The sequence below is a fragment of the Triticum aestivum genome, chromosome 4D (assembly GCF_018294505.1).
Source record: "Triticum aestivum cultivar Chinese Spring chromosome 4D, IWGSC CS RefSeq v2.1, whole genome shotgun sequence".
In the NCBI taxonomy this organism is placed as follows: Eukaryota; Viridiplantae; Streptophyta; class Magnoliopsida; order Poales; family Poaceae; genus Triticum; species Triticum aestivum.
Genome location: NC_057805.1, coordinates 509,537,710 through 509,544,356, shown reverse-complemented (window position 1 = coordinate 509,544,356; position 6,647 = coordinate 509,537,710).

Sequence of the window (6,647 nt, the reverse complement as noted above, 5' to 3'; positions counted from 1 at the left end):
AGCGAGGAGGGGAGTGTTGGACGGTTGTGACATATTGGCTCAGGGGAGGTGGAATTCCCCCTCTGTCCGCCACCGAGCTTTAGGGTCGTACCCGTTCTTGGACTGCCGCCCTCCGCGCCCAAAGTGCATCTCGTGTCCTGGGGTCAAGCAGCCCCTCAATGGTTGTGTGATGCATGCCCTATTCTGGAACATCCGCGGTTTCGGCCATGATGGCCGCCGCCGCCAACTCATCGAGTACATGCGTGGCGAACACATTGATATTGTGGCCATCCAGGAGACCATGCATACGGATTTCTCCCTCCTGGAGCTTGACTGCCTGAGCTCCCACCTTTTCGCCTGGCATTGGCTCCCTTCTAGTGGGACCGCGGGCCATTCCGGTGGCATCCTGTTAGGTGTGAAGGATGCCACCTTCGAGGTGGGCAGTATGGACCGGGGTCAGTTCTTTGTCAGCATGGAGATTTTTGAACGCTCCCTTAACTTCAAGTGGGAGGTCATTATTGTCTACGGCCCCGCTGACCACAGCCGATCCGCCTCCATCCTCGAGGAGCTCCACCGGAAGGTGTCGGCTGCGTCACTGCCGGTTGTTGTGGGGGGTGACTTTAATCTCCTTAGGTTCGCGGAGGACAAGAGCAATGCCAACGTCAACTTTGCTCTTATGCAAAGGTTCAACGATTGCATTGCTGATCTTGGCCTCCGTGAGATTGACCGGGTTGGTGCCAGGTTCACCTGGACCAACCGTCAGGCTGCCCCGACCCAGTCCGTCCTGGACCGGGTCCTAGTTTCTCCGGAATGGGACCTCCGTTGCTCCCTTGCCTCCCTTCGGGCTATCACTCGGATTGGCTCCGACCACGTCCCCCTCCTTCTGTCTTCCGCTGATGAACGCCCCCCGCTTCCCCCCCGATTCCGGTTTGAGACATTTTGGATGTCCCAAGCTGGCTTCGCCGACGCGGTCGGTGCCCGTTGGTTGGAGACTCGCGCCCTATCGCAGTCTCTTTCTCGCCCTTCCTCCGCTGTCGACTCTTGGCACGTCTGCGCCAAGCGAGGCCGACAGTTCATGAAGGGATGGGGCGCCAACCTGGGGCGTGACCTCCGCGAGCGTAAGAAGGCTCTGCTGTCTGCGATCCAAGCCCTGGATCTGTGCGCTGATGCTACCGGCCTCTCTCCCGAGGAGTGGCTCTCCTGCTACGATTTGGAAGATCAGCTCTCTATCATCCACACTGATGAAGAGGCCTACTGGCGTTTGCGTGGTGCTTAGAAATGGGTCTTGAAGGGCGACGCGAATACGACATATTTCCAAGCCATTGCTAATGGCCGACGTAGGCGCAACACCATTCCTCTCCTTTGGGATGGCTCGACCCTCCTGCAGTCCCTGCGGGACATTAGGTCCCACGTCGACGGCTTCTATAGGGCCCTGTTCACAGCCGCTCCTCGGAGCGGCTTACCTTTGGCCCCTGACTGCTGGTCCGGTCGCCAGCTTGTTTCCGAGCCTAAGAACGCGACTCTTATGGCCCCTTTCTCAGAGGGCGAGGTCTGGGCCGCCATCAAGGGCATGAACCCTGCCTCGGCCCCTGGCTCGGATGGCCTTCCAGTCAAGTTCTTCCAAAGCTTCTGGAATGTGATCAAGCCAGAGGTCAGGGCCATCTTCGATGAGTTCTACGTTGGGTCCATCGATCTTGGGCGCCTTAACTACGGGACGATCTCGCTCATCCCCAAGGTTCCTGGTGCTTCTGACATCCGTAAGTTCCGCCCAATCATGGTGATTAACGTGATCTTCCGGATTCTGGCGAAAGGGTACGCCAATAGGGTGACCCTGCTTGCGGACCAGATTACTCACCCCAACCAATCGACTTTCATCCAAGGCCGTTATATTCTGGATGGGGTGCTGGTCCTTCACGAAGTCCTCCATGGGGTCCGCTCCAAACACCTCAAGGCGGTCTTCCTGAAGATCGATTTCCATAAGGCCTATGACACTGTTAGCTGGCCCTTCCTTCGGGAAGTTCTCCTGCGGAAAGGCTTCGATGACCGTTGGGTGACGCGGGTTATGCAGATGGTCTCATGTGGTCGCACTGCCGTCAACATCAATGGGGAGATCGGCCCCTACTTCCCCACTTTCTGCGGGGTGAGGCAGGGTGATCCATTCTCCCCGTTCCTGTTTAATATGGTGGTCGATGCTCTTGCGGCCATTCTGGACAAGGCTAAGGCCGCGGGACATATTAGTGGGATCACCCCCCACTTGACTGGGGGCGTTGGCATCTCCCTGCTCCAGTACGCTGACGACACCATCATCATGGTCGAAGGCTCAGATACGGACATCGCTAGCCTTAAATTCCTCCTCCTCTGCTTCCAACAAATGTCTGGTCTTAAGATCAACTTCGACAAGAGCGATGTGATGGTGATGGGCTATTCCCCGGCTGAGGCCCTTGACATTACCAACCGCCTCAATTGCCGCCTGGGTTCCTTCCCAACGACCTACCTGGGAACGCCCATTAGTGACTCTCGGCTCACTGTGGCGGACCTTCGTCCTGCGGTGACCAAGTTGCAAACGCGCATTGAGCCTTGGCAGGGTCGGTGGCTCTCGAAGGCGGCCCGGACGATTCTCATCAACTCCTCGCTCTCTAGTCTCCTCTTATTCCTTATGAGCTTCTACAGCCTCCACGAGACCCTCCATCATGAGATCGCTAAAATCCAATCGCGCTTCTATTGGGCTGGGGACAATAACAAGCAGAAGTATCATATGGTTAGTTGGCCCGACATCTGCAAGCCCCGGGAGTAGGGAGCATCATGTGCTCGAAGCGCATGAACATTGCCCTCCTCTCCCGCTGGCTCTGGCGCATCTCACAAGGGCATGGCGGTCTGTGGTTAGACATCATCCGGAATAAATACTTGCGTGGCCAACCTCTGGCCTTCTGCCAACGTTTGGGTGGATCCCAGTTCTGGCAGTCGGTCATCCAACTGCTCCCCGTCCTCCGCATTGGGACTTCCATCTCGGTCGGATTGGGAGCAGCGACCTTGTTCTGGTTTGACCGATGGGCGGGTGACGCTCCATTCGCGGCCCGCTTCCCCGACCTCTTCTCCATCGCTGTAGTCCCTACAATCTCAGTTCAACAGGCCCTTATTGACTTAGGGTGCCTCGCGTTCCGGAGGCCATTTGGGCCCCCGGAAGTGGCCGCCTGGCATGAGCTTCTTGATTGTATTGCTCTCCATGAGCCGGCTGTCGATGCTGGCCCGGATGAGGTTCGGTGACGCCTTGAGCCTTCAGGTCAATTCTCCACCAAGTCCCTTTATGCGTCTATCGCCCCATCCTCCGCCCTGCCGCCCCTCCAGGCGGTATGGTCCATTCGCCTGCCCCTTAAAATCCGGATCTTCATGTGGCAATGGATCCGCGGCCGGCTGCCGTCTGGAGCTGAGGTCCGCAAGCGCAATGGCCCGGGCTCTGGCCTCTGCCCTCTATGTGATACCCCCGAAGACTCGAACCACATATTCTTCTCCTGCGTGTCAGCTCAGTTCGTGTGGAGCTGCTTTAGAGAGGCGGTTGGTGGGGATTGGTGCCACTCCAACTTTCCTGACCTCTTCACCGAGCTACAGGCCTCCCCGCTGTCCTCTCGCCACATTAGGTGGCTTGAGATTGGGGCCCTCGCGTGGACGCTCTGGACTATTCGCAATAAGCTTGTGATTCAGCGCTCCCCTCTTCGACGATCTATTGACGCTCTCTTCAAACTGTCTGGTTACTTGCAGCTCTGGCGGCCGCTTAGCCACCCTCGGGACCGGGACGCCATCTCCGCCTTCATCGCCGACCTCCGCTCGATGGCCGCCCGCCTGTCGCCGCCACCACCGCCGCCTCCTCCTGAGCCTGATTAGTCGTCTGTTTGCTCTCCGGCCTTGGCCCCGGCTGAGCCTGTCTCTTATTTCGTGTGTGATTTGGGCTTGTTGAGCTGTGCCCTCAGCAGTACCTCTGGATTTATTGTTGTGCGACTTGGGTGTGTGTGTTCTGAACTAGTCCTTGTATGTGCTCTTGGCGGTTTGCTTTATTTATAAAGCGGGGCGAAAGCCTTTTTGGGTATAAGAGTTGGGGACGGCGAGTCCACCCATATATGGTGCCAGAATTGGATACCGAGGGACAGCTACAAACGACCAATTGCTTCAGTTGTACAAAACCCGCCAACAATGGTTGCGGAGCTCACTGAGGATGCCACGACGTCATGGAGGGAGGATATTGTTCGTTCGGTATTCACACCCTTTGATGCAGAAACGACCCATCATTCCTTTGTGCACAAGGAAAATTTTAGACTTCTGGGCATGGCATGAAGAACCTCGAGGTTTTTTTACGGCCCGCTCGGCCTATCGATGATAGTGCGAACAAAGCTTAATAGAGAAGGATGGATAGAAGAGAGGGCTGGATCTTCACACGCCACATCAGAGACCAATGAGTGGATTGCGATTTGGAAAATCCAGGTTCCATCCAAGCTTCGGGTATTCATCCGGCGACTTGCGCAACGCTCTGTTCTATCTGGCGAGGTACTTCATCACAGAAACATGGCGACCACGGCTGCATGTGCGTTTGTGTGGTGCTCACAACACTTGGCGGCACGCACTCCTGAGCTGTCCTATGTCCCGCTGTACGTGGGCTCTATCTTCACAGTCAATGGTGGAGCAGATGGGTATGAACCAGGACGATGATGCTAGGAACTGGATTTTTAGCATGCACCACAATCTTCAATCTGATGACTTTGTGCATCTAGTGGCCACACGTTGGGCAATCTGGGGGCTAGAAGAAAGGCATTACACCAAGGTATTTTCCAAAGTCCTCATACAGTCAACGGCTTCATTACTTCTTACTTGGAAGAAATTCAATCGTTGGCGAGACCTTCCCAAACTGGCAGTTCGGTTGCACCAGCGAATAGTAGATGAATATGATCGCATTAATCTTGACTTAGCGCGTGCGTTGGCGGACGTGGTTGTGCCGTTGTGGAGAACCAGCACGACCCGCGGACGTGGTGCGTGTAGTTAGTCAGTTAGCACATGCATAGGACTAGATGTGATCGTGTGCATGCATGGTTGTTAGCTGGTTAGCTTGTGTGTGGCCGTCGCGTGAGGTTAGGCCAGGTAGTGTTGAACGTGTGCGTGCGTGGTCAAGAGTGGCAGGTGTGCGTGCGCCTGTGTGCTAGCCTGGGTATAAATATCCCTCCTCATGTACTGATCGAAGTGCTGCGGTATGTGCCGAGTCAGAGTTCGTGTTCAATGAAAATATAGGCTGTTCGTGCGGCCGAGGCGCCGTTCGTGCGGCGGGGCGTATGTGCGCCGGAAATATCTATGTCCCTCTCCTTCCACCTACGTCCGAGCGAGTGTGAGAGAGAGGTAGTTCCGAGTTTGTCCCAACAGAATATCTCCTCTAGTGAACTTTTCAAAAGTAAACGTTGATGCTGCAGTGGGGAGGAACGGATCTCATGGGGTAGTGGAAGCAATTAGCAGAAACCAAGACGGAGTGTTCCAGGGAGCATCCATAGTTGTCTTCCCTACTATATCATGTCCGACTACACTTGAGGCTATGGCAGTGAGAGAGGCATTGGCTCTGCCAGAGGATCTATATAATCAAAATATACATGTGGCATCCGACTGTAAGATCATGGCGGACGAAGTCAAGAGTGAAAGCTGTGCATGGTATGGTGCAATCATTCAGGAAATTAGAGAAAGTTCTAGTGTCTTTATTTCATTGTAATATAGTCCACGAATTTAGGAGCTCAAATTATGAGGCCCATAGTCTAGCGAAATATGCGTTAACTTTAGGTGCTGGCCGCCATGTTTGGTTAGGCCAGCCCGATGAACTTCCTTTCGTCCTTGTAAACGTTGTGACGAATAAAGCTTCGCGAGATTGTCTAAAGAAACTCATGGACGTATACTCACACTCGTAGTCGTGTGTCCAATGCCATTGGAGTACATTTCAGAGGTGGCAAGATGCAGCGTGCGCATTAGCCGCTAGACCTTTATGTATGGCCATAAGGCCAGAGGGCCATAGGTACTTATGATGTCTGAGATTCATCGTTGATTGACCAAGGCGTCATGGACGGGCCACCACTTCCTGGTGCGCCCAGAGACTAGAAGCGGTAACTAGTTGGCAATCTCCGAAATAGTGCACCCATTGAGCCAACGATTCTTCCAAAAGGCAAAGGATCTGTCTCTAACCACCATCCTGGTGGATTCAACGCACACCGCATGCTCGCCTTGAACCAGTTAATTAACATGGTAGTGACCGTCCTCTATGGTCCTCCTGCCCGCCCAAAGAAAGCCCCAAAGGATCTTGTTGATATTCTTATGATCTTCCTTATTGAGCTGTAGAACCACCGAGTGATGGGGAGGCATGGTGGCGAGGACCGACTTGACCAAAGTAAGGCGAGCCACCTTTGCATCATAGACACCCTCCAAGTGGGTAGGCTGTCCGCGATCCTATCAACCAAAGGCTGAAGCGCCTTGCTTGACAACATGCTAAGCAAGAGAGGGATCCCCAGGTCGACACCCCATAACTGACGTTGCCTCCACGGCCTTTACCTCAGAACAACCAATAGGGGACATCGAGCATTTCACAAAGTTGGTGTGCAGCCCTGAAGCATGTCCAAAGAGCGAGAAAACAATTAATTATAATTCCACAATAC